Consider the following 18,133-nt stretch of genomic DNA (forward strand, 5'->3'; position numbering starts at 1 on the left):
ATTACGTCGGATAGGCTCATACAGTTCATGCACTAATGCTTCTTTAGCCTTAATGCCCGTTTGTGTTCTAACAAGGTCTTCGTTTGAGCAGAAACCTTTCAGTTTTGTTCTAATTCCTCTTGCTAACTTCTTCCAGGACTCATATGCCTTGCTAAATGACCTTTCATTTTTCTTGGCTTCCTGTTCATGCATCTCCTGCCCCTTTTCTGTTAGTCTTCGCTCTCTGGAGCTGGACCTGGCCTGTTGTGCCTCTGTAGATTTGTCTTTCTTCAACGGGGGACAACATTATTATTAATTTTATTTTTGGCTTGTTGCACCTGCCCTTTTAAGTGTATATATCTGAACTCAAATGGGTTGAGTGGTGGTTTCAACTTATTAACACTCAACTTAGATATTTACACCTTTAACCTCACAGACTGGCAACAAAACCCAAATAATTCAACACATAATAATACTGATGATGCCCTCAAATCAGACAATTTGCCACTTAAGTTTTTACAGAAGTACAACTGATAGCATAAACCCCAGATTCAGTCTTAGCCATTTTAATGCAAGAAATGTGGGATATTCAGCATCACAAGTTTACATGCTACTGTGTTAAATACAGAACAGGTCTTTCTTTCTTGCATTACTTCAGACTGCCATGTTGAAGATCATTTGCTCACACAGCTTACAGAATGCAGATGTGCATGACATTGTATTTATAATGTCCTTATTTTGAGTCCTTTACTGATGCAGCGGTCTGTGGATGATGCAATACACTCCTTTACTCACATTTCGAAGAAAGAATACAATGAATGTAGATGGCTGCAAGGCAGCGATGAGTTTTCACTGTAGCAGCCCTTGGCATCAAGAACGACAGAAGAGTCTCTAATGGGTGCAGCCATTTATTTCCTCACCAAACACGGCTCATTCTCTGGACATCGTTGAGCACCGTGAAAACTATAAAATAAGAAAAAATTGATACCCGTACAGTCCTTTTGAACCATAACAATAAGCAATAACAACAAATGAGCTTAAATTAAATCAAGTAAATTCAAAACAAGTAATTCTGAGATTTACAGTCACTGATTAAATAAAACAAAAAGGGTTGCTTTAAACGGTATCAAGGGGTTACACAGTTCAGTTGAATAAAATATAACAACAGATCACATCACATACCTCAGTCTGCTTGCCAAGGGTGCAAACTCCTGTGAACACTTAAACATTCGGTCCATTTCTCATGGGGTGCTGCTAGCTTGCCTGACACACGTCTAAGCTAAAAAATAGCACATGGATGTATGTAACGTAAGTACAGAACGAGCAAGTTTTCAGATAGCTCACAATACAAATGCAGTAACATAGCTTACGTTAGAAACAAACTTAACATACTTTATCAAAGTATCATTGCAACTTACATGGACTTTATACAGCTTATTCCTGTGCACGACAGACTGCTCTATACAGGTTACAGGGCACGCCTCTGAGCGCATCTGTCATTAATGCTACTGCGCATAAAGTTCCGACAACCCCCGTAATGATAATTTATGGTACAGACAAGCGCTTCATTACAGTGAGGCTCTCCCATTTTATACAGACATTTGTTATATGTCTTTATTACTCACCCATCCAAATCATTGAGTTCAGGTGTTCAAATCACTTCTATGCCCACAGGTGTATAAAATCAAGCACCTAAGCATACAGACGGCATTCACAAACATTTGTGAAAGACCAGGTGCTTAGGGTGATAGGATGCCACCTGTACAACAAATCTAGTCATGAAATTTTCATGCTATTAAATATTCTATAGTCAACTGTTAGTGGTATTAGAACAAAGTGGAAACAATTGGGAATGACAGCAAGTCAGCCACAAATGCCATATCACAGAGCGGGGTCAGTGGATTTTGAGGTACATAGTGACAAAGGTCACCAACTTTCTCCAGAGTCAATCATTATAGACCTCCAAACTTCATGTTTCTTTTAGATTAGCTCAAGAACAGTGGTTAGAAAGCTTCATGGAATGTGTTTCCATGGCTGATTGATATGTGACTCTATTGTCACAGTCCTTGGTCGATAACCCAGTGTTTTGTATCCGTTTAATTTGTATTTCTTATTTGTTATTCATGGTTTTAGTTCTCTTGATGTTATGTTTTATACTTGTAGCTTCTTGTTTCTGTTTCTGTACCTTCCCAGTGTTCCATGTTTGGCTACCGTTTTGTCTCTGTGTTTTATGTTTCCTCTGTGTCCAGGTCTGTCATGTTTCACATCTCAGTGTCTCATCTGTGTCTTTGTGAATTGTGCCATGTTTCCTGTTTTATTTTGATAGTCACTGTCCTGTGTGCAGTGTATCTAATTTTGCTTCCTCTTGTCTTATTATGTTTGATTACTCTCAGCTGTGCTCCCCTGCTGTGTCTCATCCCCTCGTTATCCCTCAGTGTATTTAAGCCCTGTGTTTCTTTCTGTCAGTGTTGTGTTGTGCCCTCATAATGCTGTGTGGGGTTCCCCCCCCCCCCCCCCCTTCTGTGCGCCCTGTGGTTTTGATCCTAGTTTCTAGCTTCTCAGTATTCAGTTATTAGTTTCCAGATTCTAGTTTAGGTTTGATTTTTGCAAGTTTATTTCATGGATTTTTCTGCTACAGCGCAATACAGCTGCTTCTTTTAGTTTACCTTTGTCTCTGAGTCCTGTGTTTTGGTCCAGTTCTGCCTGCCACACAGCCGAACCATGAGGGGAGTACGGTGTGGGGCTGAATGCTGCTGGCCTTGGTCCCTTAGTTCAGGTGAAAGGAACTCTTAATGCATCCCAAGACATTTTAAACAGTTTCATGCTCCCAATTCCTCAATTCGTAGAATATCTGACAGTATTTATCCACCTAAATATGTGCTGGGTTTCAAGTGTTCTCCTTTGAATCTCTCATCTTGTTGGCAATGACCATATTCACAAACTCCCTATAATGGGGCTCTAATAACAACCTTTGTCTCCACCATGTGGTCGTCGCTCAGTCCTACAAAGAAAGTACTGTCTGAAGATTGTGAAGATGACTGATAAGAGTGGAATGAATTTCTCCCTACACTAACTGTCTCCTTGGACTTCTACCTCCACCATCTCCTAGCGATGAAGGAGCACGTTTTCATACCTGGGCTGTTTAGTCTGTTTAAATCAAGCTCTGGTTTAATTTTCCACTTCAGTGTGGTTTATTTGTGAACACAGTAATCAGACTTGAGTGCAGGCCACACAACTGCACTAGGATCCTTTAGAGGAGTTGTTTTGTCTCACTTTGGTGCCTCATAAACTCCCCAGCAGCTTGTTTATGGTTAGTGGTGAGAACATGATGTGACCTTGATCCAGTACATTCTGTTTTTGTTTCCTTCTTCTGATTAGTCCTATGAAGGCAGCACATCTTCTTTCAAAAGTGTAAAGCCGTGTGCCTTTTTAAAAAAATCTCTTTGAAATTTATTTGGCACCGTGCTCATATAGTTTTGCTTGAAACATCCACTGATCCGGCGTACAGCACTTTCTTTCTCGTAAGTGGATGGAACAATTTCAAGTGTCAGTTTGGCTTGCAATTTTCCCAGTGTTTTCCAACTAAACCACAGGAAAAAAGGTTTAGCAATAATAGCTGTTTTTGGTGAGGCGATATGACTTTGAATTTTAAGCACATAAGTAAGCAATCCAGAAAAACTGTAGTTTCAGCATACTGATACAGAGTATATCCTCCTGAGAAACAGCGTATGTATTTATGTCCTCTGTAATTGACATTTGTTTTTGGTCTATATCTTTTGACTTATTTGAGCTACTACCTTAGGTCCTGATGTACGACATAGAGGAAATCCTTGGCTTTCCATTGATATCTTAGGTGTTTGGGTGGCCTCTTTTAACTCCAAAGGGGAAGGAAATTCAAAAAAAGGTTTAATGGGAAGATTATTTTTTCCTCGCTTCTCAGGAGGATATAGTGTATTTTCTATGTGAACATCAGTGAGGAACTTTTAAATGTGATTTACAAATACTCCAGTAGAGGGAAACATTACTCTAGGATTGCCTACCCACCAGCTAAAGCTGGCCTGTCACAACACTGAGAGTGACTCAGTATTCATCTCTTTGGGAAGTTTTAGAAGTGAAAGATTAAGTTCCACGAACTAATGGATAAAAGAAAGCAAATGCAGTCATCCCCAACCAACACTACCAATCCTAACACTCAGCCTGTTCTTTGCATTTTTTTTTTACCCAGTTATAGATGCCAGATAGGGTAACACAGGGTGTCACACAAACAATATCACATCAAAATACAACCACTGGTCGTCTTGTTATTAGAGTAAGCAGGGATTTGGTTATTTACCCCTTTCTTAACTACACTGACTCACCAAAGGAGAATAGTGTAGGCACCACTCCCTCATCTATTAATATTGATAGGTGTTTGACATAATGGAGGTAAGTTAACTGGGAGATCTTCAGTGAGAATGATCTCGAACTGAGAGCCCAGTTAACAAATATCCCTGGAAAAAAAAATCAACCATAAAAATAAGATAAGATAAGATAACTCTTTATTGTCATTGCACAGTCATACATAGTACAATAGTACAATGAAATTGGAAAACTGTCCTACATCGGCATTACATGTAACACAACACGACATGACACAACGCAACACAAACAGCACAACCAACACAACACAGTATAATAACTTAGTAATAAAAAAGAAGAAGTGTATTTGTATTGCACACTGTTATTATTGCACATTAATTATTATTGCACCTTGTTATAAATATAAATATTATTATTATTACTGTTTTTACCGTTGTTAACCCCCCCAAAAAAGTCCAGGTAGGTAGCCAGTCAGGTCAGCTATTTGCATTGATCAGGGCTATTGCCCTGTTGTAAAAGCTGTCCTTGAGTCTATTTGTTCGGGACCTCAGCAGCCTGAACCTCCTGCCAGATGGCAGCAGCTTAAACACCCGGTGTCCTGGGTGTGTGCAGTCCCGTAGGATGCTGTGTACCCTCTTGAGACAGCGAGTGCTGTACAGGTCCTTCAGGGACGGAAGAGGATGTCCAATGATTTTTTGGGCCATATTGATGACCCTCTGGAGTGCCTTTCTGTGTGCTGTGGTGCAGCTGGAGAACCAAACACTGATGCAATATGTCAGCACACTTTCAATGGAGCAGCGGTAGAAGACGGTCAGCAGCTCCTTCTTCAGGTCCATTTTTCTGAGGATTCTCAGAAAGTGGAGACGCTGTTGGGCCTTCTTTAAAACCGCAGAGATGTTAGAGCTCCATTGGAGGTCTGTGTCTATGTGCACACCCAGAAACTTGAAACTGGGGACCCTTTCCACACACTCCCCGTTGATGCTGACAGGCTGCAGCTCAGACTTTCTCCTTCTGAAATCAACTACCAGTTCTTTTGTCTTGGTGATATTGAGGTCCAGGTTGTTATCTACACACCAATCTGACAGTGACTAAAATGCTTTACAAAAATCTGATTACTGGGTACTGAAGCCCTTACTATGGCAGACAGAAAAATTCTTGTGAGATTTGTGAGGCTGTAATCAAAGGGCGATCCTTTTTGTTCGGGGTCCAGCTGTGTGCTTTTGGTTCAGACCACTTAGCATCCTATCAGCCCGGTTTTGTTCATGTTTTAGCAGTGCCAGAGTCTTAATGGCTCATTAAATCCTTAAAGTTGTTATTTTTAGTGAATGTATTTACTAAACTGTCTGATCTGTATCCTGGTGTAGTTGAAATGGCATAGTTAAATATGTCTGGAATGTATAGAATCCTGTTTAAAAACACACCCACATGACCTAAGTTTCTCCAGCTGTTACCATGAGAGTCTGGTCTGGGTGTTTGTCGAAAAATGTTAGCATGAGTAACTGAGGATAATTTTACTCATGCTTCCTTTTTTAGGCAATAAAACTACTTGGATAGGTTAATTCCAAATGAATTTGGGAGGATCTGGTGAAAACCCTGTCAACTGATGCGTAAGCATGTGGAGCATGGAAGAAGGCAGAAATGTGTTTTCTTTCCAACAGTGGGCTATAGTTAGAGTAAATTCACTTTTACAGTAGGACTTCATCATAAGCATCTCTGACCATTGATGACCTACCTCCCACGGATTATGGTGTCTGGAGACTTCTTGGTAGTTCTCAGTCACAATTTTGTGAATGCCTGCTATCTAAGCAATGCTTCCCATCTCATCTCTTTTGGGAAATGAGAAATCAAAACAAATTATGAGCCTTGAGTTTCTTTTTACTTTGATCATAAAACAGATAAAGTTCTTGATGTCTGGTGATTGGGGTTTGTGGTGAATTAAGATAGCATTTAGAACTTCAAATATTTATGTGTATGCAAAACAAATCCTTTTTATTTCTCCTCTTCTCTAGGTGTCTGGCACCTGTAAGGTGTGGGGCACATCCACTGCATATCCCCTGGCTCTAACTCAGGAGGTAGAGTGGGTTGTCCACCAGTTGAGTATGTGGGAAAGAAACTAAACCCGGTATTGTTTCCCATGCCTATATCTAGGTGTTAATGATTGACAGTCATAAGCATTTAGAAAACAGAGAGAAAAGCCACCCACACATCTGTGGGGGGAAAAAACAAGTCCAGGCAATGCTTCTGTAATCTTTTACTGTCCAATTTTGGTAAGTGAATTGTAGCCTCAGATTCCTTTTCTTACCTCAGAGGAGTGGTGTACTATGGGTCTTGACCACTTGTGCTTGCCTACATGGGCTGAGTTGCTGTGATGGTCTGATTAGTTATTTCTGTTTTGGTGATAATGAGCAGTTAAACATGTATACCCAGTGATGAAGTGGATGACTAGTGGCTAACTAACAGACAGTATGGGTTTTTTTGTTTTTTTTAAATGTTAAAATAATAATTGAGAACAGACGTGATTAAAAGACGTGATTTAAAAAAATCAACAACTGGAATTATGGAATTTCCCTGCTTGTGGACACCTCCTAATTTGATTGACATTTTCCCCAGAGCTACTCTGTGAAGGAAATTGTAGTGATTGCTCCTGTGTAGTAAACTGAGAGATACTGGCAGGCCCAGCTTAGAAACTAAGTTACACAGTGATAATGAACTGTGGCGTGTCATGAGATATGAGGTATCTGATGAAGACATTTCATATTGCATTAAGCTCCATATATCAGCATGACAGAGTCTGGTCTGGCTGTTGATGAATTAGCTGCATATGGCAGAATTAGTAATGCTGTTGATAATGTGGGTGTGGGTGGAATTTTTATGAGAATTTTACTCTTGCTGTATTGTTTTTGTGTGCCTTTCTGTTAGTCTACATTTTTTAAATTTATTTGTTTACATTGTTCTACATCATTTAGTCACTAAAACTACTTGGATAGGTTAATGTGGGATGTATTCTGGTGTGTAGCTGAGGAGTAGCTTGGCACCAAACAACAACTTTACCACCTCATCTTTGTGTCTCTCAAAGACCTTTTCCATTGGTCTGCATGATAGTGAAGAATGGCAAAAATGATGTTTATTCAACAGTGAGGTAATTTTAGAACAAAAAAAAAATCCCTTTTACAGTATGACTTTATTCTCTCTCGTTACAATTTTAATGAATAGAGAATTTAGAGAATTTAATTGTCATTTGGCCCTAAATTGCTCTTGTAGGTGCAACCTTTAAATACTCAGTTAGAATGGAGGTTTTGCTCACGTCCGCTAAAGGCAGCTGTAGCCAACACAGAGATTGAGATTGAGTCTGCAGATCAGTTCTGCCAGCAGATGTTGAGCAAAGTCGATGGCCTACATCCAATGGTCTGTGGTTTCTGGAGACTTCTTAGTGGTTCTTGATCCCAACTTCAGTGTGCTGTCTCAGCAATGGTTTCCTCAGGCAGGAAATCAAAACTAATGAGTCTGGAGCTAAATTATGTCTACTGAGTGGGTGTTTGTGGCACATAAACATGGCAGTTAGGAAACTCATCAAATGTTCACGTACACCTTTTCCAGCCACAACTTCCTTAAACAGTTATTTTTTATCATGACAGTATGTCAAACAAAAGAAAGCAAACCTTTCTATTGCTTTGCTTGTTTTTTGGGTTTTTTGGAATGGAAAGCTGCATTATTTACACATGGGATCAGCTGATGGCAGTAATTAGTCCTGTTATCCCTTCCAGTACCGGTCCATGGCCTGGGGGTTGGGGACCGCTGGCTTACATGATGTGCTTTGAACAAACTAAACCAACATTTCCCAGCCCTGTCATGATTGCTGGCGGCAGATCATATGTTTTAAGTGAGGACCCAAATGCAGACAGCACAGCTGAGACGGAACTGAACAAAAGCGAGATGGTTTATTTGGGGCTGATGGCAAAAGGCAACAAAGTCAGAGGTAAAGAGACGAAACTGGGAGAGCTAACCTAAACATCTCACGGTGAGCAGATGGGAACTCAAGCGCAGACTGAAAGTCACAGTTTCAGTTACACAGCTCTTCATTTACAGAAAACACCAGTAGCTAAATATGTACAGCTGGGGAGAAATCCGGGGTCCCAGAGGTCCATAAGGGTGATTCAGAGAGGGGGGGAAGGGTCTCTCACACTCGCGCTCCACAACACAGTTCCACACAAAAGAGAATCCTCACTCAGCCACGACAGTAGCTCCCACTCTGAGAGACTGGGTTGGTCACAGGTCTGGGGAAACTGTTCACAGGAGAAGGGAAGTCAAAAAGAAACAGCTCATGAAGGTATGTCTTAGATCTTTTCACAAAGCTAGAATCTAACACTAACGTGTCAACCACAATCATCCAGCGACGAGGGAATCTGAGCCCCAGCTTTAAATGGCATAGAAACACGATAGCTGAGTGATTGGAGACATGTGCGTGGGCAAAAGGTGGAGGCCCACAGTGAGATCTGCCCAGGCAGAGTCATGAGAGAGAGCAGTATTACAATAAATAAATGTAGCCTCGTGGGGCCGGCCCAGGATACACAGGGACCATGACAAAACACTAAACACTTGAAAAAAGGAAAGGTGGCTCATGAAACATGGAACCTAGAAATGGATACCTGAAACATGGCATTATAAGAACAGATGACCCAGCAATGACCAAAGGGAAACGGTATGACGAGGGAAGTGGAAACACACGGGGAACACAGCTGTGATGAATAGACATAATGACACAGGAAGAAGCAAAACTAAACATGCTGAACACAGGAAGCTGTCAAAATAAAACAGGAAATAGACTAAGATGCAGACTAGACGCTTGGCTCGACCACAACTGACCAGAACAGGAAAATATTTTTTTAACTTGACTAATTAAATTAAGAAGAATGGGACCACAAAAGGAATTTAATTAAATAAACCTCAAGTCATCCGGAACTGAAGCTAAGATCTGAGCGCATAAAGCCATAAAGAACCCATACAAATCATTTGAACATAACAAAATTAAGAAAGAACTACACATTGGGTCGAAAACTCAGGACCATGAGTATTATAAGTACTAGTCACTGTTACAGAACAGTTGTAGATTTTGCATTTTACATTAAGTGCAAGAAAGAAGTTTAATTTAATCTGTTGAAAAAAGATAAAATCTCTATCATCAGTGAATTCTTTATGGCTAGCAATATGATTTAAGTGCAAACAGACACTCAGTATCTGCAAAGTACTGTTTGAACTTTGAACTTTGAACCACTGAGTTCAAAGTTCAAACAGTAATTTTGATCTGCTAGTTCAGAACTGTTTTCATTTAGTTGCATGTGGTTTAGAGTACTGCCCATTTAAATTCCTGCCGAAGTATTTAGACTGTTTATTAGGTCTCAATACTGGTAAATAGGAACTCTGAGGAGAGTTGTGTAGAGATGACTGCTGTTGACCCTGTGGTGTGTGCTTTGCATGCATAGAGAGGATTTTTTTTTTTTTTTTTTTTAACACTGGACCACTTTCAGAATCATTTTATCATTTAGATCATTTACAATAAGCCTGTAAATCTGTCTGGTCTGTCCCCCGGTGAAGCTGAAATGCAATAGTTTATTATCTAGTCATCTGGCAGACTGTGAGTATGTCTGGAATAGATAGTTTTTAAACAGCATTCTATTAGCACGAGAGTCTGTACTGGCTATTGACAGATTTTGCTGTACATAAGTGTTATTTATTTTGTGGAATGTTAGCATGAGTAATTTAGGAGAATTTTACTTTTGCTCCCTTTTTGGGCAATAAAACTACTTGGATTAGCTAATTCCAAATTAATTTGTGAGGTGTAGCTTGTCACAACAGCTTTAGCAGAAACTCTTCTGCTTTCTCTCAAAGACCCTGTCCACTGATGTGCAACCAAGTGGAGCATGAAAGAAGCCAAATGTGCTTTCTTTCCAACAGTGGGCTACTGTTAGAATAAATTCACTTTTACAGAATGGCTTCATTATTTAACGTTTTAATGGAATAAAGAAAACTGAATTGGAATGCGATATGTGTTCTGATGGATGCCTGCTATAAAATTTCAGTTACAATGGAGCTTAAATCAAGTCTGATGAGTCAGATATTACTGTGCTTAAGCATTGGCTGCAGAAGTTTGAGGTGTTTTCGTGTGTGTCTTTGTGATGCAGGTGCAGATAGGAGGTGGACGAGGAGCGGATGTAGACGAAGAGGAGGTCGAATGGAGACATCAGGATGGGTTCTGGAAGAAGACGGACATCATTTGTTATTCTCGCAGTATAAAAACTGTATGGCCTGAACTCACAGAAAGATTCAGCGCTGTAAAATTAAAAATTAAATATTTTTAAATGATAGATATTTTTCCTGTACTTCCTTCTGAAAAATTTGAACACTACAAAAGCCTGCTTGATTCTTCTCTGGGTATTAAAGGCCTACCTTTATATGCCTGCGGCTTGTGGTTTCTGAAAGTCTCCTGATGGTTCTCGTGCTCAGTGGTGCTATTTTTGGTCATTTTATAATGGTTATAAGGCTGAGGTGAGATTGAGGAAGTCAGCTGAGTGAAGGTGAGTGACTAAATGTTTCTCCCACTGGTAATAATTTGTCCAGATAAACAGAATCAACTTTCTGGAAGACAGAAGAGATTTTAAATTTCTATAAGCCAGGAACTAGTGATAAGATCTTTAAACAGCAGCGAAAATGGGGAAATGGGAATTAGGGGAAACTTACTTTTTGGTCACTGAACTGTGACATGGCTAACCTTGGGTAACGTATACTTCAGTGGTTGATAGTTAATTTTAGAAGAAGCCCAGGGATGAAATTGGGGTTCAAGTTGTGGCAGATGTGCTTTGACTCATTCTACTTTGTTGTAGGTTTACTGGAACAGCGTAGGGGTCATTTCCCAGGCACACATAAAATCCCTGAGAGTTCCTTTGGTTTTGTGTTAGGAAGTGTGGCTTGCTATTAACATCTGCCAAATCAAACATGCAGAGCCTTCCTCAATGAAAGCAGCTTTTTACCCATAATTGTAAGCATAGCATCTGCAAAAGTAATTAGTCATGATGCGCTGTGTGGAAGTTAGAATGTGGATCTAAGTGCAGGACTCCAGAGACGGGAGGAGAACTTAAAGTGGTAACTTTATTGCTGGAAGAAGTACCGCACAGCTGACACTGATCACAATGAAGGAGACAACGGAAGTTAAACACAAGGAGACACTAAAGGACATAACAAAGGAGAGACAAAGGAAACAGGAAGGGAAATAAATAATTAGGAACATAACATACATAAGGAAATAGATATGAGAGGATAAAAGTCGGAAGCAAGTTAAACTCTAAGGCAACTGGTGAAAAATAACAGGAGTTTTTCTGCCATTTAAATGTTTAACTATTACTAATTATGTTTTTGTAGCATGAATTCCTGTGGGGAGTTCTTTATCAGTAGGAAAGGCTGTAAATCTGAAGAAAAAACAGTTAAAAAGTCTAAATTTATGCCCTCATTCATATTTTCCAAAGACGTCCAGTGGGATGGATTGGAGTCTTTGCTGTGCTGACTCTGGACCCCAGGCCTTATGTTTGAAACCTGCTTTAAAGGTTTATGGACTGCATTGTATATGGACTAACTGAAAACTCAAAGCAATAAACATTTCACAGATTATTCACCAAGTTTTTCCGTATACTTTCACTCTCTATTTACCTTTCACATGCACCTATGCGCAATTTGGAAGCAGAATTTAATCTAACATACATATCTTTGGACTGAGGGAGACAATTCAAGGAAAACCATGCAACCACCCTTGTTAAGGGTGGAGTTTACAAATCCAGAACTTTCATGCTGTGAAGGAGCAATGCTTGGTTCATTTGTCTTTGATTCTACTGCATATAGTTTTGACTTTAGCTTCATCACAAAGGCATTTGCCAAAAACACCAGGAGCACATGCTGTGCCCTGAAATGGAAACTGTTTGTAAATGCTGTTTATGCAGAGTTTCACCTCCAATAAAAATCATTACTAGTGATTTGGAGTCAGAAAGACAGTTTTATTAGCCTGTAGTTTAGCATATTATCACACATCCACTTCAGTGTTCGCTGGCTAGAGTTCAGCACCCCCATGTTATTTCTAAGCCCACTGTACTGAGTGCTCTCTCTCAGAAAAGACTATGTTGCAACCACTGAGAATTTTTTTAGCATGCTTATGACTTTTTCTGTATGTATTTCTGTATTTGTGGTCTGTAATATTGTATAATAATTTAATAAGATTTGACAGTGTACTAGCCAGACTCTACTCATCCACACACATACACACAGACACATACACACAAAAGAAATGCTGCTAAGTGTTTCCTTGAACTATGACAATGACACTGAGTTTGACGTGCCACTTTTTGATGTACTTGGCTCTGCTCAGTACCATAGAAAGTTGCCTTCCTTGTCCTTCCTTTTGTTTATTTTTGACTAACTTATGATTGGATTATACTCTGCCAGAAGAAGGAAGCTTTTAACCTTTGTCTGTGACTTCATATCCTTTTGCTTCAGTGACATTTAAACATCTGTCATAATACACTAATTAACCTTCTTATTGTGTTAAAGGTCAGTTTGACTCATTCCAGTTTTTGTGTTGACCAAAGTACCGGTCATCCTTTTTTTTTCTTCACGAAAGTTTAAAAAATACATTAATATTAAACGCAAATATTCTAGATGGAAAAACCCTAAACACAAAAAAATATTTGTGAGAAAGAGATGAATAGGCAAATTTTATGATAAAGAAAAAGAAAGAAAAAAAGGAGTTAGAAAAGAAACTTTGAAAGCTTAAAAATAGTACTTGTTGAGCTTTACAACTTAATTCCAGAGTGGAAATGAAAAACATTAAAGTGTCTTTTCCCTTCCTGCTCATGCAACACCCATCCTGTGTAATTTCCTCACGGTCTTACCCAAGCAATGAACTCAGTTTAAATTCTGGGAAAAACAGAAGTGATGCATTTCTGAATGGGTCAACCATTCTATGACGTTGATGTCATAGTAAATACTGGAGCAGTAAATACATTGGTCTTGTTTATCTTATACAGAATATATGCCATATAAAAACAAATTCACAATAAATATCAGAAAGGAGTTAAAGGTAAAGTAAATACCTGAAGTTATTTAATAGAAATAAAAAGAATGCTGTACTCATAAATATACATTAATTAGTGTGTAATTACATCTCCAACAACTTGATGTGTTCCCATAAGCTTAGAATGAATATATTAAAAAGACATAGGAACTGACAACGGTTTGTGAAAGCCGCCATGTTGTCTTGCAATCTTGAATACAGTGGCTAAGATGGACATCAGTGTTCTGCCTAATAACATTTTGTATTTGTGTGGCTAGAGGCTGGCCACATACATAGCATGCCTTATTAGTTAGTGTCAATTTAAAAATCACAACTACCTCTTTCAAAAGTATATAACATTTGTACATGTGTCTTTCTCATCCTCCTCCAGCGTTCTCCATCCTCCCTCATTTTCACCTCAAGCAGATAGGTAAGAAAACTGAATTACATTTACTGAACTCTACTGATATCTACCTTTAGATTTGTTGTGCAGGTGTAAAGGTTGTCTGGTGTATGGGGTTTTTAATCACAGGACTGACTCTTCCAGTGCTCTTTAAAATGCAACTTTAATGAGTTTTGCTGCACATTTTTGTTTATAACGTGTTTTGTAGCTGTAGCGTGTGTGAGTGCAAGAATAGTTGGACATAAGGAACAGTATGAATGCACTCACTGTTTAATTTTTATTTTTTTTTTATTTTCTATGGAATGGCAAAGTAACTTGAGCCAAATACCCACTATCAGAGTTAGTTGCCTGTCCAGCTCACATAGTCTGGTGCCAATACTGTGTGGGAGAAAACCTGAGTAGTTGAAAGGAACTTGCACAAGAACCTAAAAGCATCGTCCAATTACAAGGTTTGAACAGCGAACCTTTTTACTGTGAGGAAACAGTTAACCACCTCTATCACTTATATTCATGTCTTTTTATGATAGCAATATTTTATTTACCCCATAAAAGACATTTTTCTTGAGGACAGCAAACAGCACCAAACAAAGATCATAAGTTCCACCCACATCTCCATCTCCCAGTTATTCAAGAAAAAAAAATCGGACTTGATTTGGCACAATGCAACGGACAGGAGGAAGGAAGGAAGGAATGGCAACGGATCATTGATACTCCTGGTTAAGGCTTATGAAAACAGTTGTGTCCTGTATAAAATTTGTCCTTCGCCCCCAAAAATCCCAGCTGTATTACACGATGAAGTCATTGCACTCAGTAAATACGGAAGTTGTTATAAAAGAAAAATTGCTGTGGGAGTTCCACATCTCTGAACTTCCCCGGTGGCATTAAGTTTTTGTACACACTGGGAGAGTCCCTCCCATTCCATTTATAGGAAGTCTACAAATGGAATGCCGGAGATGAAATATGATTAACTTTTATCTTACGGAAATGATTGTCAATAGGTTCATGGCCTGACCCCCTCTCTAAAGTTTACCACATTAGTATAACTTTGTGGGTGCTATCAATTTAGGACCATTATGTTTACATTTTCACTGGTATGTAGCCCACACATATTATCACAGGAGGGCTGCTGTACATGAAATGACCAGCAGACTTGGGAAAGCAATTCACTGGAAAGATTCGACACATTCACAGGGTGTCTCGCCTTTGTTTTCCCCCAATGTGGTGCCAGCCGAGGTTCCTGAGTGCCATCTTAAAGGTTCCAGGCGGCATACCTTTCTTCATTGTCATGTGTAAAGGCTGGAGACTGATTTCCTTCCATGAATGCAGTTGATAATATTTTGGTAACACTTGCCTCTGAGTCTATATGTGGCTTTAACTGTATCTTATGGTCCCTGTGCATCTCAATGATCCACCTTCACTCCCCGTTGTGAGCCACAAAAATATTGAATGAACCTGCTGTCTTCCAGTTGTCATAAACACACTTATAAATTGGACAATATGTGTTCTGCTAGTTTTTGCTTTTCTCTAAACTCTCTGTGCTTTCACTTTAATTTTTTTCCCCTTTTCTTTCTGTAAAAGAAACCGTTTCTGTGTTTTGTAAATGTGAACATGAGGCCTACTTCCAAAAACTAAAAAAAGTATTCCCTCACTTCAGTGGCATGTCAAGTATTTTTGGTGTGTCCCTTAAAGCTGCCAGTATGCTGTTACTGATGTTTTCTCTGTTGTGCACAGTACATTTTGATTTGCATCATATTCCAGTGGGAATTGTGGGCTTAACGGGAAAGAATCACAAGTAAAGGCTAATTGCAGTGCCAGTTGCAATGTGTTTCCTTGACTTTGAGCATTTTAAATTCCCTTCCACATAGTCATTGTTAGAAAAAACACACAAGATAGGGAGAGGTTGTTCATTGTTTCAAAAATGACTTCATACATCATTCTCGCAAAGGTCTCAAGCCACCCACATTTCTTCATATTTTGCCAGCAAAATGGGAAATAGATACAACAGTTTGTTTAACATAGTATATATGGATCAACTGGAGGCCCAGATCCAACTCTGTGGTCCTCTGTCAGCACTTTGCTATAATTTTTTTCTGTTTCTTAAAGGCATCACTTTCAAATACTGTTTACTTGCATACCTTCCAATGTGACAAGAATAATCGAAAAGAAAGGATAAGCATATCGCTTTCATGTTATGTAATATGTGCTTGTGTGATGAAGCCAAATAAGTCAGTCTTTATATTCTGATTTCTAAAGTACATGATTAAGTTTTTAAATATTAACATTATTTTAAATTGTTCCCAGATTTTTGAAGGGTGCTAAAACATTTTTCTATTATATATGCAGGTTTCATATAAAGACACATCTGTGTTTTTTAAATAAATGTTGAGCTAGTGGAAATCAGCAGTTAGGCATTTTCACATGAATTATCTTACAAACAGTGTTTTTGCCAGTCTTGTTTTTGTGTCATGTAAAATATACAGTAGCCTGTATCATTTAGAACAGGGGTTGGCTATTATTTTTTCCAAAGGGTGACAAATTTCAGTAAATGTCATGCTGGTGGAACTCAGCAGTAAGGCATTTTCACATGAATTATCTTACAGTGTTTTGCCAGTCTTGTCTTGTCATCATGTCATGTCAGCAGTTTATCTTTAATGGTGTTTCAGTGTTTATGAAACCTTTTGTATAGCTCCCACTGTTTGCACCTGTGAATGAGTAATGCTTGTTATAAAGTTGTGCTCGGTCACAAATCCTGCATGCATTGCGTCATGAAGTGATTGCGATCAGCAATTACACAAAGTCTTGTAAAAGGAAATTGATGTGAGCTCAAAGCTGCTTTTGTTTCTCCAGTGACAAACACAGAAAAGGAAGGCTGCAAATTGATTCTCAGAAATGAAAATAATTTAATTTTATCTCACTGATATGGTTGTTATCTATAGGGTTGAGTTAAATATTGACTCCCTTCTGAACTTTATAAAATCAGTATGGCTTCATGGGTCCTATCTAATTAGCTTAATACAGTTGCTTTATGTAAGCAACTGTACCATGACTGTGCAACACAAATATACACATTATGTATTTGTATATTTGTGTTGCACAGTCATGGTAAATTATCAGGACACCCTTATCTGGACATGCTGAAGAAAAGCACCCTGGTTAGTTATTTTGTGTCGTGTAACATATACAGTAGCCTGCATCATTTAGAACAGGGGGTTGGCTATTGACCCTTTTTCCAAAGGGTCAATAAATAATAAACTCTTCATCACAAAATGGTTAACTGCCTCTTTAAAGATTTTGTGGGATATGACATAACTTTCTTTGTCAGCTGCGTTCCTGGAGGTGTGTAGCTTTGTTGGTTTTGCAGTTTACCTGACCTGCTAATCACCAGACATGCATGTTTGGTTGCATAGTGATTTAAATTGTAGTCCTTGAACACAGCGACTGTGAACCACAAACTAAGCTCACAGCTTTTTTTTAACTTCTGTAAATAAATATTTTACGGTACATGTCTTGTTAGAAATGCGGCATTTGGTATCAATCTTTCTCTTTTTTTTGCATGAGCTGACATGTCTGACATGGCAGTCTGTAAGGATTCACTTGCATGCATCCATACATAAATAAAAGTTAACATTTCAAAATAAAAGCATCACACTCTGCAGAGCATGAAATAGTTTTCAGTTATCTTTTATTGTTTGCAAGTGACTGCATGCGAAACAGAGCAGAAGGGTTAAGAGGCTGGGTGTTGCCCACAGGCTGTAAAAGCCCCGGTCTGACAACAGGTATATCTTCAATGGTAAAAAGGTGAATCCTCTGCTAAGTGTCTGTAAAGAGTTTATGGGTGCTAGAGTATCAGATATATACGCTTCAGTTAAGTGTTGAACAGGAATCAACAGCTCCGCTCTCTTTTGACAGAATAGAGCAGGGGTGTTGAACTCCAGGCCTCGATTGTTTTAGATAACACCCTGTGTGAACACACCTGAATCAAATGATTAGTTCATTACCAGGTTTCTGGAGAACTTCAAGACATGTTGAGGAAGTAATTTAGCCATTTAAATCCCCTGCGTTGGATCAAGAACACATATAAAACCTGCAGGACATGGGCCCTCGAGGCCTGGAGTTTGACACCTGTGGAATAGAGGTTTCAATCGGAGTCTAAGAGGATGTGACAGAGTGGGTTAGGCAAGAATAAGAAGGTAAGAATGACCTTTCCTTCAGACTCTCTGGAGAAAGGAGGACACAGACAAGTTAAGTACACGCCTATCAAAAACTAAGCAAACTGGTAAACAAGGCTAAGTAGCGAGAGA

General features: G+C 39.0%; 1 long non-coding RNA gene across 1 annotated transcript; it reads right to left on the reverse strand.

The window, feature by feature from the left end:
* Positions 1–7,786: 7,786 nt before the first annotated feature.
* Positions 7,787–9,078, reverse strand: LOC109204931 (uncharacterized). Its single transcript, XR_002064436.2, has 2 exons — positions 8,709–9,078; positions 7,787–8,621 (listed from the first exon to the last, which is right to left on the reverse strand). It is a non-coding gene; the product is annotated as an uncharacterized LOC109204931 (long non-coding RNA).
* Between the last annotated feature and the right edge of the window lie 9,055 nt (positions 9,079–18,133).

Source organism: Oreochromis niloticus, linkage group LG14, assembly GCF_001858045.2.
Source record: "Oreochromis niloticus isolate F11D_XX linkage group LG14, O_niloticus_UMD_NMBU, whole genome shotgun sequence".
In the NCBI taxonomy this organism is placed as follows: Eukaryota; Metazoa; Chordata; class Actinopteri; order Cichliformes; family Cichlidae; genus Oreochromis; species Oreochromis niloticus.